Source organism: Rhinatrema bivittatum, chromosome 4 (assembly GCF_901001135.1).
Source record: "Rhinatrema bivittatum chromosome 4, aRhiBiv1.1, whole genome shotgun sequence".
In the NCBI taxonomy this organism is placed as follows: domain Eukaryota; kingdom Metazoa; phylum Chordata; class Amphibia; order Gymnophiona; family Rhinatrematidae; genus Rhinatrema; species Rhinatrema bivittatum.
In genome coordinates this window covers 443,039,995-443,057,926 of record NC_042618.1, presented here as the reverse complement: position 1 = coordinate 443,057,926, position 17,932 = coordinate 443,039,995, and the positions used below count along the sequence as shown (strand labels likewise).

Below are 17,932 nucleotides of genomic sequence, written 5' to 3'. Positions count from 1 at the left end.
CATTCCTCCGGATCTCAGAATGGAACCCTGCCGTTTGACATTCAGAAAAAATCTCAAGACTTGGCTGTTTCAATAAGCATTCCCTTAACTCAGCCACCCCCCCCCCCCCCCTTCTAACCTCCCTGCTCCCTCCTCCCCTCCCCCTTTCCCATCCCAGCCCCTCCCTCCCTTTCCTACTCCCATCCCCTACCATCAGCCTGTCTCATTTCATGTAATTTTATTGATAAACGCCAATAAAAGACAGAACTCGCCATACATGGCTCAAGGCATCTTCAATTGACCTTTTGTTAAGTTTTGACAATTTTTCTTCCTCTAGCCATAGCCTCTAGCTACGTCAGCTCCCAAGTTCCCATTACCCTGTTTATTGTAACTTTGGTTTACTCTTTTATTGTTTACATTAATGTTCCTACCTCGTGTTCCTTGTAAACCGATTTGATATGATCGAGATCATGAAAGTCGGTATAGAAAAGAGTTAAATAAATAGATAAAAATAAATAGCATGGAGAATAAGAAAATAAGAACAGAAGACGTTGCCATACTGGGTCAGACCGAGGGTGCATTAAGCCCAGCATCCTGTTTCTAACAATGGCCAATCCAGGTTACAAGTACCAGGTAAAGTACCCACACTGGGCCGGTGCTAGGTTTTTTACTGCCCTGTGCGAACAAGTAGTGTGCCCCCCCGTGATTCATTCATCTCCCTCCAGTAATCTAAACTTTAAAATCTGACATTCCTCCCTACCTGAGTCCACTCCCTCTCCTCTGGACCTCATGGCCAATGCAAGAGTAGTAGATGCCCTAGCATCCTCCTCCCCCACTCCGACTCTCTACAAATACACAGTTACAAATTATGCATCTATAATAGCAGATTTTGCATTAAAATAACATTCAGTCTTCTGAGGTGAAAATATCCTTACAACAACCTATATATTTACGTGCACTGCTGTGGTGCCAACCAGAAAACCCTGCAAAAATATCCATATGTTATTAAGCCTATTGTAATGCATGTTGAATATGGGCTTGACCCTCAGAAAGCCATGAGAAAACAATTACAAAATAGCAAACCGCCCATGCCAAAACAGCACTAGCTGCCAGCATTCAAACAATAACAATCTTGCCTATGAAAAAGTAACACTGCAAATATAACACCACCTCCTAAAATACCAATTTACCTCGTATTAGGAAAATGGAACAAGCCAGGCTGCTATACAACCCTACACAGAAGCTACAGACTAGCAGAATACTTCACCTCTGTCACACATGCAAAACACTGACAGACCCTCACCAAATACAGAATAAAAAAGAGACCATAAAGCAGAAATAGAAATGTGCAGACAAAAACTGAACTGGACATTGCAAAAAGCCAGACTCTGTTTACAGCGCAACAGTGCAAAAACAGAAACCACCATTGCTCATAAAATATCAAATAATAAAATCAAGAAATATAAAATATCAATCATAATAGTAAAACCATATTAATAATGAAAAGAAATATTTCAAGACAGCTGAAGAATAAACATCCAATATTTAAAAACTCATTTAAATTGCTTTTTTAATTTGCCAAACACCAGCAAAATACTTCATAACAGCAGACACCTCAAACACCCAATAATTAAAACTAATAAGGATTACAAAAAATCCCCACTCTCCATACCTGGAGATTAGTGGGGGAGGGAGGGCACCCAAACTTTCTCCTCTCTCTCTCTCATATATGCACACCCGCACTTTCTTTCTCTCATACATACTCATGCCTCCTCTCTCCCACATGCGCACGCGCACAAACACCACACATGCTGTCTCCCACACACGGGCTTCACCTTTTCTTTTCTTCCACTTGCTCCCCTGGGAGCTCTGGGCCTGTCTCTTCACTTTGGCCTCTATCGGGTCGGGATCACAAGGTGGCCTCCACTCCACTTCAGCTGCTGGTGGGATGCGGTCCGCTGGCAGCTCAAAGCCTCTTCTCTACTTAGGCCATCGGAGGGCAGGCTGGGGCTCACCGAGCTGACCGTGGCCTCACTACCTCGGCTCTGTCCTTTACTTCTCATCCCCTTACCTCACCACCTCAATTCTTCCTCCCCTTTCCCTCACTATCTTTCCTCATTCCCCCACTTTTCACCTCTTCTTCCTCCAAAGGCTCTTCCCTCCCTCCCCTTCCCACACTACCTCAGTTCTTCCCCCATTTCTGTCCCTCTAGAGATTTTTCCTTCTCACCCTTTACTGTCTCAGATAATTCCTCTTTCTCACCTTATTTCCTCATTACCTCAGCTTTTTCCCTCTTCTTCCTCTCTCCCTTGCTCTTTCCTCCCCTTCCTATGCTTTCATCACTTTCTTCCTCCCCCCTCCCTATGCTCTCCCCCCCCCCCCCATCTTCTCACCCAGTCACTCCCAGGCTTTTCCTCCTCCCACTCCAAGTGCTGGGACTCCCTAGCACGGTTTATTACAGTTGGGCTGCTCCCTCATCCCACACGAGCCGGCAGCAAGAGCAGCATCTGAGTGGCATCATCTCCTACTGTCGCAGTAGGAGCTGTGAAATCCCGCTGACTGACTCTGCAGCAGCAGGAGATGACGTTACTTAAATGCTGCCGCTGCTCTTGTTGCCGGCTCGGACAGAGGATGCGCTTTTTTTTTTCCCTACATCAGATCAGGCAGGGGTTTGTCAAACCTCCTATGCGTCCTGCAGCTTTTTCTTCAGCTGCCCACGAGGTGGTGTCCTCCTGGTGGCCCCGCAGCCTCTGCTCCATTTTGGCCACTTGTGGACCCAGGCTGCCGCCCTATGCAAGTGCACGGCTTGCACAGTGCGTTGTGCCGGCCCTGCACCCAAAACTTAAACAAATCCCATGCTACTAATACTGGTAATAAGCTGTGGCAATTCCCTAAGTCAGCTTGATTAATAGCAGTTTATGGACTTCTCCAAGAACTTATCCAAACCTTTTTTTGAACCCAGCTACACTAACTGCCTTAACCACATCCTCTGGCAACAAATTCCAGAGTTTAATTGTGCGTTGAGTGAAAAAGAACTTTCTCAGATGAGTCCATTTCTACCTCTCAAAATGTAAAAATGCCACGGCTTCAGGGAGGCCTTGTCCTCCTGATCCCTTACTTCATCCTGACTCCAGAACCACAGTGAAGGCAGTTACGACATCCAAAGCCTTAGCCTATTTCACTGAAATTTGCCACAAAAATGTTTAGGTAAAATCTCAGCTGTTATCTGGATGCCTAATGCTTCACAATAAGTTGGCAATTCTCAGGTTCATCCAAATGTCTTTGCCCTTTCTATCCATATTGATGTGCATGACTTATGTGTACTCAGCATCTGGTTTGCACATAACGTGCCCCACACCAGAAGAAAAAGCATCTCTGTATAAAACACTGTTGGGGAAGCTAATTGAATTAATAACTGTTTACTTTCAAATCTGTCCAAAAGAAGATCAAACATCATAAGACAACATTGAAAAGGTAGAAAAAAAACATGATGCAGATAATTTGTACATTTACAAGGTTCTTTGCATACAAATGTGTTCCCTGACTCGCCTGCTTCTTTTCTCTAACCATGATGATGTGCCTTGACCATGGCCTCTGTTTGGTCTGTATTCCCCCTCTGGTTTCCCCTTTTAACATGACACAGATGATCCCCAGCAACAGATGGATGTCAGAGATGTCTGGCCTAGGCCTTAGGACGTGGGAGTCTCAAGGTCACTCAAGCAGGAAAAGCAACACAACCACTCACTGCTGCTTCAGAAAGAAAGTGCTGGAGCGTGAAATCACATAGCAGGACACTTGTAAGATGTAAACATCTACATGCACAATTCTTGAATCATCAGGACCATCTTTCCTGAGTTCTAAACCACAATTTGTTGCTGCTTATTGTGCACCATTGAACAGAAAGCTCCAAAAAGCATAGCAGACCAAATAACATTATTGTAAATATTGAGACAATAGAATTACTAGGGATATTTGCCATTTTGTACTGCCTCATTGTACACACAAGCCTGGTTTTTGCTTGGCTTTGTATATTATAGGATTGTTATTGTGGCACTGGCTAATACTTTTCTTATTGTCTGTCTTGTTGTTTGCTTGCTTTGCATTATGGCTATATCTTGTACATCACCTGTAGCATGTTCAGAAAGATGGATAGAAAGTGCATTAATTAATCAATTAAATAAATACACTGAAAAGAATTAAAAGAAAGAAACAAGTTTAAGATTAAATAGACTCATGAAGGATAAAGTCGAGAGGCAGAGTGAAGATAAAGGACCCTGTCCTCGTCTAGGTGCAGGACACCATTACGCAATCAGCGAGCTCACAGGGACCATTTCCATACATGTTTCCTTATCCTGCCAGACCACCAGGGTACGGCTTTTAGAAAGCAGTATGCCAACCGGCTTGGTCTTATAAAGGTCAGTTTCAGATGTTCTTGTTCCTTATGGATGACAGCATGAGATGTCAGTATGGTGATTAAATGGTTTTGCATACTGTGAAGACTTTGCTACTTGCACATGTTTGACAGATGCTGGAGGGTCACTGAAGCATAGCTAGATGCAACTGCTTTTAAAGTCAAAATGTATTTATATATCTCTATCTATATAAAATAATTTAAAATAATTGTTAATATATATTCTGCCTTTCATTACTCTTTAAAGCGGATGCAGGTATTGTAGGTGTACAACTATACATGGATTAGAATGTAACTCAACTAAGGTTCACAAAATAAAACCTGGTCCTGGGGAATTTGAATTCCTTGCACTGGTCACTGGGTTCTGATAAATGGTCAAACAGATGGTGTGGATTGGGCTCAGAGGTGTTTCTTTTTCGGACAGGGAAACATCTCCCCTCTGTGATTGAAAAGACAACCCCCCCCCCCCCCCAAGTAATGGCTTCTTCTGACCATTAATAGTTCACTGGCAACCTTCACCTCAGGCAAATCCAAATCCTTGAAAACAGTTCAGTCCACAACTTGGATTGGATGGTTCCAATAATGCCAAATGCATTAAACATGAAAATTGGATGTCTTGCATAGGCTTCCACAGTAAAACATGCAGTCAGTAGCAAAACCAAACTTCTTAATAGGACAACAGATCCTTCAGCACGGGGGATTCATTTCTGGCATAAATCCAGCCCAACCCGTAAACAAGAAACACATCCGTTACCCCAAAGCAGACGTTAGGACTAAGGATGAAACTTCCATGCGGTGTTATCCCCATGATTACTCCTAGGAGCTCAAAAGAGATACAGGGACATCAAGAATGTGTTCCTGCCATTCGGAAAGCTAGGAGGACCTGATGTGCGGACCCCTGAGTCCTGATAACTGTTGTGTGAAGATGTTTTGATAATGTGGAAATATCTAGTGTACAGTATGGTGAAAGTCCTGTTTAAAGTGTGCTGTGTCTGTTTATTCAAGAGGGAAGATTTACCAGTAACCTGAACTCTGGATCAGATTAATGGCCCGGATGGTGTCTATCCCCGGACAGTAAGCTTTTGCATTATATTGTGCTTTTTTTTGTTTGTTTGTTTGTTGTATGCCTGCAGCAGTTGTAAGCCAAGTTATGCCTATGTTCAGCCTGTATATGAATAAATCAGCATTATTATACCTACTATGTGTCTGATTACTGCAGAAGCTTCCAACCTGACAACTGTACAATGGTGTGTGATATGCACTGAAATAATCTACATAGCCTGTGTTATGAGAAAAATGGCATGGATGAATGCCTTCAGCCTCCCGAGGCAGACTATGATGGTATTTGGCACAAGCACTGGAGTGTTTTTAGCTCATTTCTGCAGCTGAGGACATTATGTAAAAGGTAGCAGTCCGGAAACCTACTGTTAGACTGTGGGTTGTACTGAGGTGTTTTTGTCAAAGGGAATTTCCTATCCAGTGACAAAACCACAAAACTACTGAAGCAGTGCAATTTCCTTATGTGGCCGTGCTCAACGTTTGACAATGAGACCATAAAAAAGGTGAGAAACCATGGGGCTTACCCGCCCTATGATTGGCCACAGTGACTAAGACCAGAAATAACATTACAGCAGCCCAAATAAACAGGAGAGAAAATGGCTCATTAGCACATACTATTTGTCAAAATAGATATAGCAAAAACAGGCAAAGCTAGCAGCTGCCATGAGTTCAAGTCATACATTCAAGATTTAAGAAAAAAATAGAAACATTTACCATATCTTCAGTACAGCAAAACTGTTGGTAGAATTGCCTGTCCTTTCGTACAAACTTACATTTTTTTTCACATGCATACAATTAGGACATATTTGAAGAGCCTCATCTACAGCAACAGGGTGCGTTACGAAGCAGCACTCTTATTCTAAATAACTGGGTTATGACTCTTCTTGCCATAGATAAGAACAGAACAGGAAACATGCAATTAAAAAAGAATATAGGGACAAAGCAGAAAGCAAGAAAGAAAATGAATAGCTGAAGAGGATCAAAAGATGCCAACGAAAGTGGCTTTGTATCCTATGGCACAGAATCTGTATGTAAAATAAACAGATTTCAAATAACCACATGCCTTTGGTATGTGTGATGCACTACTACACCTTTAAGAAGCTTGCTGCAGAGTCACTTCCTGTTTCGCTGCAAGGCAGCCTGGGACATTGTTAGACAGCCTCAGGTTCAGCTGTAGTTCTGTTTAGCCCTTGCAATAAGAACTTATTCATTTTCCTGCCTGCAGTGCATGTAGTTCCTGTACCTCATGCTGTTAGTTTGTTACATAACAAACACAACAGCACATGTTTCTAATTTAACTTGTCAGCATGTTCCACACCTTTCTGTGCCAATCGACAGAGATGGTGGATGCAGATACTTTCAATTAGTTTCTATTACAAGATATGCGGCCAATAAAAAGGAATTAACCCATTGCACCTTATTGTAGGTCCCAGAAAAGTGTGAACCCCTTTTCAAGACCTTGTGGTTGTGTCTCAGTAGATGTTTTGAGCACACTCTAGATCGAGTGTGCTCAAGGTGTATTCTGTTCAGGTATTGATCTTTGATAACTCACCTACCAACTGCGGAACTGGAAAAACGTAAAGCTTGCCTTAAACACTCTTTGACATATGTACAATTTCTTCTGTACTGATTCTCTTCTTGGGGTGCCGATGAATATATGTTGATCTTTTTTTCTTCTCCATCACTAAACACCTCGTGCATCATTTTTAAACAGTTTGAACCCAATTTTATAACAGCCCGCATGGGGCAGAAATCCTCATGCACTGTCGTCAGCCCTAATTTTCAAAGCAGACTGAGGCGCATAAGTCCACTTTGCAAATTAGTGGTAGGTGTTAGAATGGGGGAGGTCACAAAGGCCATGCCCCCCCCCCCCCAAATGTTTTACGACAACGGGAGAAGCCTTATTGGTGGCAGTGGGAAGGCGCATCATTCCCTTTCTGCAGTTTATCCCCGCAGTGTTGCCACGATCCCCTCACTCACCCTCCCTGCTTCTGAAGAATCAAAGTATTGTGGTCTTGCAGAGCGGGCTCTTCCTTCTGGCTGCCAGCACCCGAATGACATCATCAGGTGCCGACAGCTGAGGAGGAAGAATCAGCCCACGCTACAAGGCCGTGATCTTCTGAATGTTTCAGGCATGGAGGATGAGTGAGAGGGTTGCAGTAGCACTGACAGAAAGAAAATAATGTGCTGACCACCTGTGGCAAGTGAGGGGATTGTGGGTGAGAAGGCATGGGAGGGGCAACTAGACTACTGGGGACTGTGGAATCATTTCTGGGTCTGGGAGGGATGGGGAAAGGCGGATTGAGAGCAAGACTGCTGGGAAGTGGGGTCTGGGAGGGGAGGGGAGAGGAGAGGGAGAGGGAGCTGCTGGAAAGACTGCTGGGGAGTGTGGGATCTGGGGGGGAGGGAAGGGGCTGAGGAGCAAGACTGCTGGGAAGGGGGCTGCCTGAAAGAGGAGAGGGGAGCAAGACTAATGGGAATTGGGGGGGTCTGAAAGGGGAGACTTGGCGTGGGACCAAGAGTGCTGAGGATTTGGGGGTCTAACAAGTGGCTTGGGACCAAGAGTGCTGAGGAGTCAGGGGGTTGGGGAGCAAGACTGCAGGGGAGTGGGGATCTGAGAGGGGGATTGGGACCAAGAATGCTGGGTAGTTGGGGGTCTAAGAGGGGAGAGGGGACTTGGGACCAAAAGTGCTGGGGAGCTGAGGATCTGAGAGGCTTAGGATCAAGAGTGCTGGGGAGTGGGGGACTGAAAGGGGAGAGAAGGTTTGGGACCAAGAGTGCTGGGGAGTGGGGGGGTCTGAGAGAGGAGAGGAGACTTGGGAGCAAAAATGCTGGGAAGAGAGGGCTGGGGAACAAGACTTCTGAGGGCTGATAAACAAGATTGCAGGGGATGGGTGTATGAGAGCCAGAGAGCCTGTGTTTGTATGTGGATGTCTATGAGAGTCTGTGTATATTTGTATGCATATGAGAGCCACAGAGCATATGCACATAAGTGTATGTGTGTGTGTATATGAGAGCCAGAGAGCCTTTGTGTGTGAGGAAGAAAGAGGTTATGTGTGTGAGACAAAGCCTGTGTGTATATATGTGTGTGTGTGTGTGTGTGTGTGAGAGAGTATGTATGAGAGTCTGTGTGTGAGAAAGGGGCAGTGTGAGCATGTGTGAGAGAAAGAAGAGAGACTAAGTGTGTGTGAGAGAGAGAGGAGATAGATTTTGTGTGGGCCCCCTTCTCCTAATCCATGACAATCTCAGGGTGACTGGAAATAATACAAAATCCCAGATATGGAGAGTGGCAGATTTTTTATTCCTTATCAGTTTCATTATTGGATGGTATTTGATGTGTCTGCTGTTTTGAAATTTTATATTGGTGTTTTGGGAAATTTTATAAACATTTTCATGAAATTTTAATTATTGGCTATTCTCTTCATTACTTGTTTTGAAATATTTTTATTAGTATGGTTTTACTATTATTGATGATTTATTTTTCTTAATTTTTTTGTTTGTTGGTCTGTCTGTGTGACCAAGATAAGGGATTCTGTTAGTGTGTAGTTTCTGTGTAGGGTTCTATATTTCTGTTTTCAATAGGAGGTGTATTGGTCTTCTAAGGCCTGTTGTAACAATGCTGCTCTTTCCTGGGTAGGATTGTTGCTGTTTGAGGCTTGGGAGTTAGTGTTATTTTGATACAGCAGAGTTGTCTCTTGGGGTAAATTGTGTGTTTGACGGAATGTGATAGCTTTTATTGGAGCTATGTAAGTACCGTACTATCCAAAAATACTTTATGTGATGTATTGAGACAATGTAGGACCCATCTTTAGATGTGAATGTCTCTGATCTGACATCTGAAGAAGGGGCCTATGTAGTTTTAAACTGACAATATTTTTAGCTACAGGTGCAGTAATACCTGTTCACTGAATTATTGTCTTATTTCCAATTTGTTTATGACAGCACTGTACTTAGTGTCCTATTTAAAAATTTACTTGCAGACATAATAGTATATTTTTCTGTGTGTTTAAATTCTAAAATTATATATGGGGTGCCAAATACTTTAGGTATGTTACTGCCCCCTTCAGAACCCCACTCCCTCATCTCCACTCCCTCTCATCCCTTGTCCTATCCCCCCTCCACCCTCTTCAGTCTTCCTACTCCCACCTCTCTCCTGTTGCTCTCTTTCCTCCTACCCAACCGCCCCTCAGAAGAAAAATGATAAAGGCTCAGTGGCTCCAATAGAAAACCATATTATGTGGGTGCTGCTTTGTCATTTTTCCCTACATGAAGAATGACTGGGCTCTGCTTGGTCTAGGAGGAAATGTAGGTCTTTTTCTAGTGCTCCACTGCTGCATTGCGTGCAGACTCTGGCTTCTTGAGGTTATCGTTCTAGCTCTTGTCTGCATATTTCTGTTTTTAATTTGTGATCACTTATTTTGCATTTGTTTAGGGTCATTTTGCATTTGTGACTAAGGTAAGGTATTCTGCTTGCATGTAGCTTCTGTGTAGGGCTCTTTAGCGCTCTTGTTCATTGTGTTTGCCCCATAGGGCGTTTATTGCTGTTCTAGGGGCCGGTGTAATATTTGCAGTGCTGCCAAATCACAGGTAGAGTTGTTGCTTTTGGAGTCTTGTGAGTTAGTGCTGCAGTTGTGTACGGCAGGTTTGCTACAAATGTGCAGAGTTATGTTTCTCCTCTCCCACCCAAGGATTTTGTATTATTTCACAATCTGCCTGGTAGTGGAAGAGATTTGTGCTTCTGTTACTTAGATAACGCCAGCATTTTTTTTGTTTGGTGAGTTGTGGGGGACAATTTCCTACTCTGCCCCCAATGTTAGAGGGTTGTGTGTGCGTATGTTGGGGGTGGCCTGTGATGACAAACAGTCACTTAGTACTGACATTTCTATTAGGAATGCTGCTTTTGTCATTTTCTCTTTTACCATTATGTCTGGTTTCCTAGCATCATGTGTTTAGATGGTCTGGGAATGAATAATTATTTTCTCTGATTAATGCAAAGAATATATTTATTTATTTATTTATTTAATAACTTTTATATACCGACGAACGTTGGGAACATCTCGTCGGTTTACATAGAACAGAACTTAGCAACAGGCTTTACAATTATTGCATAATTAAATAAGGAACATTAATAACATACAAATAACAGGTTAGATTATACAAGTAGAACTTAGCAAAGTGGGATACGAGCAAGATACATACAAATGACAGATTAGATTATACAAGTAGAACTTAGCAAAGTGGGATATGAGCAAGAGGTTATCTACACGGGGGGGGGGGGGGGGGGGAGATTCTGATATATAGGAGGGTATCCACACTTAAAGGAGGTATATATACACGTGATTGGGAACAAATTTTTTATATACAATATGTTGTCCTGATAAAATTCACTTTATGGGAGTTTTAAGTAGAGGGAGGGGGTAGAAAGGAGGTGGAAAGTAGGTGGGGGGAGAGGGAGGGGGAGAGGTTAGCAAATGTAAAGTAAAGACTTGGCAGTGGGAATGTGGGCGGAGCCTGGGGTGCAGCTGGGGGCCCCTGGACCACGTGTGCTAGGGAAGGGGCGTAAATGGCCATGCACATACCTTCGAAGACTGAAAGTGATGATTTCCCTGCCTCAGCTTTGCCCCTGGGAACTCCTCTCTGCAGTACGAAATCACTTCTGCACATACTTAACGCATACAACCCCTGGGGTAATTTTCAAAAAACCCATTCGCACACACAAAACCATGTATTCCGCATGTGTATGCTCTGGAAAATTATCCCCTTAACGTGCTAATTGCTCATTTCAAATGTCACCAAGTAAAACGTATCCGAAAGCAACTCAACTAAGCTGCTTATATTTACGTTTAATATTTATAACTATGAATGTAAACTGTTGTGATCTATACATGGAACGATGGTATATAAAATCTCTAAATAAATAAATCTACTTTATTTATTTATTTACAACTTCTTGATATTCTGCACTCTTGCCAAAATAATGTTCGAGGCAGATTATAACATAATAAAATGATTATACAACATATGATATAAAATTTACTAAAACTCATAAAATAGCATAGTACATAATTCATCACTTAAAAGCCTCTCTAAATAAATGTTTTTAACACTTTCCTGCAACTCTTGTAATCACTTATCAAATGCATTTCTGAGGGGATATTGTTCCATAGCGTTGGCGCAATCTGAGAACAAGCATGTTTAGAGGTTTGCTGTAACCTTGAATGGTTAATAGTTGGTGCAATCCCGAACACAAAGGCCATTGAGGGCAATACATATTCACTAGCAGCTTCAAATAAGTAAGACATTCCCCATCTATAATGCGATGTACTTAAGATAGAATTTTAAACTTCATTCGAAATTTTACTGGGAGACAATGCAATTTTTGTAAAACTGGCAACCAGAAATAATCCGAGCCGCAGCGTTCATTAAAACCTGCAATGTCCTTAAATAACACTTAGGAAGCCCTACATATAGGGCATCGCAATAATCCAAACTGGATAATAAAAAATGCCTGCATCACCGTCCTAAAGTCGTTCCTTTCCAGGATATAGCACAGCATATGCAGCTTCCTTCACTTAAAGAAGCCCCTTGTAATAGTGGCTGCATCGTAAAGCTAGTATGTAATAAAAGTCCTAGATCTCCTCCTAACAGCAATTTAAATGGTTACATCGGGCTTTTCTTTCCCAAGCACTAGCACTTAGGGCTAATCTTACCCCAACACATCTAAAGTTGGAATTGGTTAACCACACGTAACATAACTAACACATAACCACTGTCGGTTATATAATTACAATCTCGAGACTATTATTGAGAATGTTCAACTCTCTAATTTACTGATAAGGATAATACTCTATATCTATTCACAGGATTATTTAAAATTATTATTCGTAGACTCAACTTGAGTCGATACTCGTTTCTTTCCAGATTTTACATATTTCGGAATATGAACCATAACGCACCCCACGTTGCTTAAAAAAAAAAAAAAGTTGATATAAATTATATAAGTTTTGAATTAATTCTTGTTGTTCCTTAACTGTTTGAAATCAGTTGCTTCCTAAATGTATTAAGTTGTTTTATCTGTAAACCGGAGTGAAGGCAGCTAGCTAAACCTCGGTATATAAAAGCAGTTAAATAAATAAAAATAAATAAATAAAGTTACCCTTACTCATGCCTTTTGGGTTTGCCCAGGGGTTTTCTCTTTTTGGCAAAGGGCGATGCGATATATCAGTCCGATGTCACAAAGTAATATCCCTATGAAATCGGACGTCATATTTTTCAGTATGGGAATTTCCAGACACTTCCGGAAGAGTTGCCATAAACGGCTAGTCATGAAAATGCTAGCACAGGGCAAAAGATCCATATTGCTGGTTTGGAGATCCGAGACCTCGCCATCATTCTGGCAATGGCGAAATGCCATACATGACATGACGTTTATGGAATCCCTTGCTGCACGCCCCTCACCGATAACAAGATCACAATTTTTGAAAATTTGGGAACCATACGTGAGCATTATATCCCACGGGGCTCATAGCCTAATTCTGAATACTTTATTTTATTTATTTATTTATTTCTTTTATATACCGACGTTCGATCGAGATATCACATCGGTTTCCAGATAACTCAAAGAATAGGGTAGTAACAGCCCTATTTTACATTATAACATTGTAATAAAAATAATAAATTGTAACATTGTAATAAATGTAACAAATTATACAAATTATAACAGGAATAACAGGATTACGTTGAACATTTGATGTAGTATATAACATATGTACATAAATGACTTGTTGATGATTATGATTCTGAATACTGTAATAATAGAGCTTAAGTTATATTGATTGGGTCTGCATGTAATGCTGAGGTATGGGGGGGGGGGGGGGGGAGGGTTGGAGAGGGAATGGGATAAGTTCAAGAAACATCCATATGTTTTATCGGGTCTGGCGTATCAGAGAACAGCGTCAGACTTATTGTATTGGTTTTCAGTATAATGGTCATGTTGAATGGATGTGTGGGGAAAGCTATAAGGGGAGAAAAAGTTGTAGATGCATTGTTTTTGCTGTTTGACCATCTTGACATTTAATAAAACATGATTTACTAAAACTCCTAGATCTCAAACTACCTCTACAGCTGTAATGTCTACTCCCCCAACTTGACAAACGATAGGGGAAATTACTTCAACCTTACATGAAATAGGTAACATTTCAGCTTTCTTAGCATTCACTAATAGACTGTTCTGCCTCATCCACAAAATAATTTCATTCACACTCTGGCTAATGTGAGAAACAGCATCCTGTAAACCACCTGTCACTGGATATAATAATTGCAAATCATCTGCATACAAATGAAAAATCGCATTCTTCCTCACCAATAAATCACACAAAGGGAGTAAATAAATATTAAACAACATGGCAGATAGGCAGGATCCTTGAGGAACTGCATTTTATTCTCTTGTAGAACTTGAAGCATCAATACCCACCCTAATCTGGTAAAAACAATTCTTCAAAAAGGAAGAAAACCAGTTCCCGACCCATCCCCCAATTCCGATGTCAACAAGACGGGTCAGCAATATTCGGTGTGACACAGAATCAAATGCTGAAGATATGTGCAAACAGACAACAAAGGCATTTGATTCCTGTCTAATTCTCTGCCACTGAAATCAGAATTATCTCTGTGCTATGTGCATGACGACACCTACTCTGATGACTGTTCAACAGATTGTTCTCCTCCAAATTGGTAATCAATTGACAAAGCACTAACTTTTCAATTATTTTTCCTGTGGATGGAAGAACTGAAAAGGGGTGATAATTACTAGCATCATCCCACTGCCCAGCAGTGCCCACAGCTTTCAAAACTGGATGCACTACAGCTCTTAAAACGATCAGTAAAATGCCTCTCTGTCAAAGATAAATTCACTAACCGTGAGACATGAGAATTTACAACCAATCTCCTAAAGCTGATTTAACAAATCAAGGCATTTTCATAAGACTCTTTATGTTATCCATTGTTTTTTTCCAGGATATCTTAATTTTCCTTCTTTGAGTGAACTCACAAAGTAAATATTCTGGATGACATTTTCAAGGGAGGAGGAATAGCCTAGTGGTTATAGCAGTGGACTATGAACCAGGAAACCAGGGTTTGAGTCCTGCTGTTGCTCCTTGTGACCTTGGACAAGTCACTTTACCCTCCATTGCCTCAGGTATAAAGCTTAGATTGTAAGCCCCCTGGGGATAGGGAAATACCTATAGTACCTGAAGGTAAACTGGTGTGATATCTTGATTGAGGTCAAATGTCAGAATATAAAAATTAAAGAAAAAAAAAGTGCAGGAGTCATGTGTCTCAGTGAGAATCCAGATGCATACATTTTCGCACATAACCAATTAGGCCGTTCTTCAATCATTATTAGACAATAGACATTTATGGGGCAATTTTCATAAGTTCTGCACAGATGCAAAGTCCCTGGGTACATTTAACTATGGGCTTTGCACCAGTTCTCCAAAAGAACATACAAACATGCTTTCCTTTTGAAAACTGGCTCGGAAAAAAAGTACCTGCAGAGATTTGAACCTGCTTTTTTTCTGCAGGTACTTTGTCTCTTCAAAGAACATTTGAAGATGGAATCTATACATGATGAGGTCAATATTCAAAAGCCATTTTGCTGTATAACTGAAAAGCTATCCATCTAAATGGCTAGGCACCTATATTTAAAGTCTTATGTGGTTAAATTCTAACCGCATAATGACTGATGCGGCTAGAATTTAGCTGCATAAATCAGGGGCATTCCAGGGGTGGGCAAGAAACATTTCCGGGCGGGCCGGCATTAGCCACGTAACTTATGTGGCTAACTCTGGTTGCACCATAGGGGTTTTGCATGTATTTCATATTTTAATATTTTGGGTGGGTTTTTAAATTGGAGTTTTGTATATTTTATGTGTGCTAATAAAGTGATAAAATGATCGCATGACATGATTGTATGTGGGGTATCTGGCCTAAAGTTGGCCAGATATACTTATCCAGCTAACTTTAAGATAGTTGGGGATATTCAATGCAGTGGCCGCACTGCTGAATATTCCCGTTAAGTTAGCCGGCCGTCTTAACTAGCTGCTCCATGGCTGAATATCGACCTTGATGTTTCTCTTCCCCAACCAAACCCTTGAGCCCACCTACTTTTCCCCAGGTGAGGAATACATCAGTATTTACCTGGGTAAATGTTTTCTGAAAATTGCACTCTTAAAAGTGTTCCTGGATGTTAGATTGGACACCTGAATGGGTCATACAGACATCTTAATATACTGAAACCATGCCTCTGACACACCTACCTCGCAGAGCATCCAAATCTAAGCATCTACTAGACTTAAACATAGAGAAACTGGCTTTCAGAAATTTCTTAGATGCCTACCTAGAGCATCTAAGTCCTAATTGAGCTTTTAAAAATGCAGTTCTTTGTGAAGAAAGAAGTTTATGGACATGGACATTTTAAGTGCTTGCTCAAGATTCAGTGTTTCCCCTCTTTCTTTACACATAAAAGAAAACAAACAAATAAGATACTTTTTACTGGGCTAACCTCATAAATATATTTAGTCCAGTAAATAGGTCTCACCTACAAACTTGTTTGCTGACCTTTATTTCTAGTATCTAAGTGGACTAACATGGCAACCATACCTCAGCACTGCTTTTCACCTTCACTTGAATCCATTGATTTAACTTACTGCACGTGGGATTTTTGGAGCATTAGGAACAAATCCGCAGATTCCATGAGACTGCAATCACGCTGCCTTGAGATCTGAGGCAGTTTATGCCACAGTCAAGCCCTGGGAGTAATAATGGCTGAGTTTGAGGCTGTATCGGAGCAGTCTTTAACTCTAGGCAGTGCTCCAAATATAATGGGAGTATTTTTTTTTCATAGTCCATCTTGACCCCATGAGCAGCTATGACAGATTGAAGAGTTAAGAGTTAATGTTTGTATTATGGGTTTTGTAATTTTAATTGTGCACCGTGTAGGGCAGCCTTATCAGTCAGGTAGTGGTTATAGAAGTGTGTTACAATAAGCCAGTCTGTTTCTGTTATTAAAGAATATTGCTTTTATGTTTCTGGTATTAAGGAACAATCTGCTAACATTCAGCCAGTCCTGTATGTTGATAAATTCAGTTTGCAAACAAAAGTAAGTCTGGGCATTTTTAAGCTGTTATTACCATTACTCTTATGAATAATAATAAATGTTGCAGTACTGTGTCATCGGTATACAGAAAGCACATGGATTTGATTTCTTTCTTGTTGCAGCTGAATATGGATGGTAGAGCTGGTGTCATTGCTTTTTCCAACCATAATTAAGTAGTATGCGTAGACGTCACCACAGCTTATGACTTCTTCGGACAGAATTATGCTATGGTACTATATTATTTATTGGGATCCAACTGACAAGTTAATTAAACGTGTCCTTTCTTCTCCTTAATTGATTTTTTTTAATGAGGTTGGACTTTGTGTTAACAGCGTAGTTGCCAACTGACTCTGTGCCTGTAGAAGATTCTGTTGCTTTTCCAACTGTCGTGCCAATGTGATTCCAGTCACATAATCCGTATTAAACCGAGAAAGCAGGAAAATTTTGAACGGCGCCCATAAAGGAACTGTAAAATCAGTACTGACCTACAACCTCCAGATGAGCCAGGTCAGTACTGGTGAGGAGGATTCTGATAAGATCCATCTCCCTTCCCATGCTTTTGTCGCCTCTCTCTCTGGCTCCGTGCCACACGTGCCGGAATCCTGTACCCAGGCTTGTGGCCTCATCTGATGGACGTTTATGGGCACAGCGCAGGTCTGTGCTGAGCTGATCTCGTTTAGGGAGGGAATTGTAACGCCTGTGCAGCAGATATAAAAACAATACGAGAAACGTTTCTCTAATTGACTGGATTCTGCTGGAATATTTCTGCTGCACTATTGTGGTAGGGAGGGAGGCTGCCCCCACGCATCGCCGCACTTGCCTCCTCCAGCTGGACCAACTCTGTCCCTCTCCGATACGACAAACGCTGCCGGTCAGCCACGCGGCAGGAAGCCGCCAATAGCACAGGCCGCGCCTCCCCCTAGCGCACGCACGCTCCACATCCTGAGATTTAAAGGGACCATGGCGGGAAAGTCCCCGCGGCCCCTAAAGATGACATCATCTGCACAGCCCTATATAAGGACAGCTCCCTGGAAACAACTTGCCTCAACAACAGGTCCACTACTTCCTAGCACTGCGACTGTCCTAGTGTTCCTGTATTCAATCCAGCCTTGTCTTCAGTCCTCATCCAGCCGTCTTCGCTTCATCTTCTGTCTTCGTCCCCGTCTGCTCCATTCACATTGTCCACCCGTTCTTGTCCTCGCCTGCTCTCCTTGCCTATCTGTCCCTCATCTCCTCCCTCAGACGGATGCCTGGTTTGACCTTGGCCTGGGTCCCGGATAGGACTAACTGCTGCCTGCCTCTGACCATTGCCTGGACCTTGGATATGGCTG

General features: G+C 41.9%; 1 protein-coding gene across 2 annotated transcripts in view; it reads right to left on the bottom strand.

Moving 5' to 3' along the window:
* TMCC3 (transmembrane and coiled-coil domain family 3) overlaps positions 1-17,507 on the bottom strand; it is a 234,605-nt gene extending 217,098 nt beyond the window's left edge. The window contains exon 1 of one of the 2 annotated variants that reach the window (XM_029601609.1): positions 16,106-17,507. The gene's annotated coding sequence lies outside the window, so the exon portion shown is untranslated. The remainder of the gene's footprint in view (positions 1-16,105) is intronic. The other variant, XM_029601612.1, reaches the window with a different exon arrangement.
* Positions 17,508-17,932: the final 425 nt, after the last annotated feature.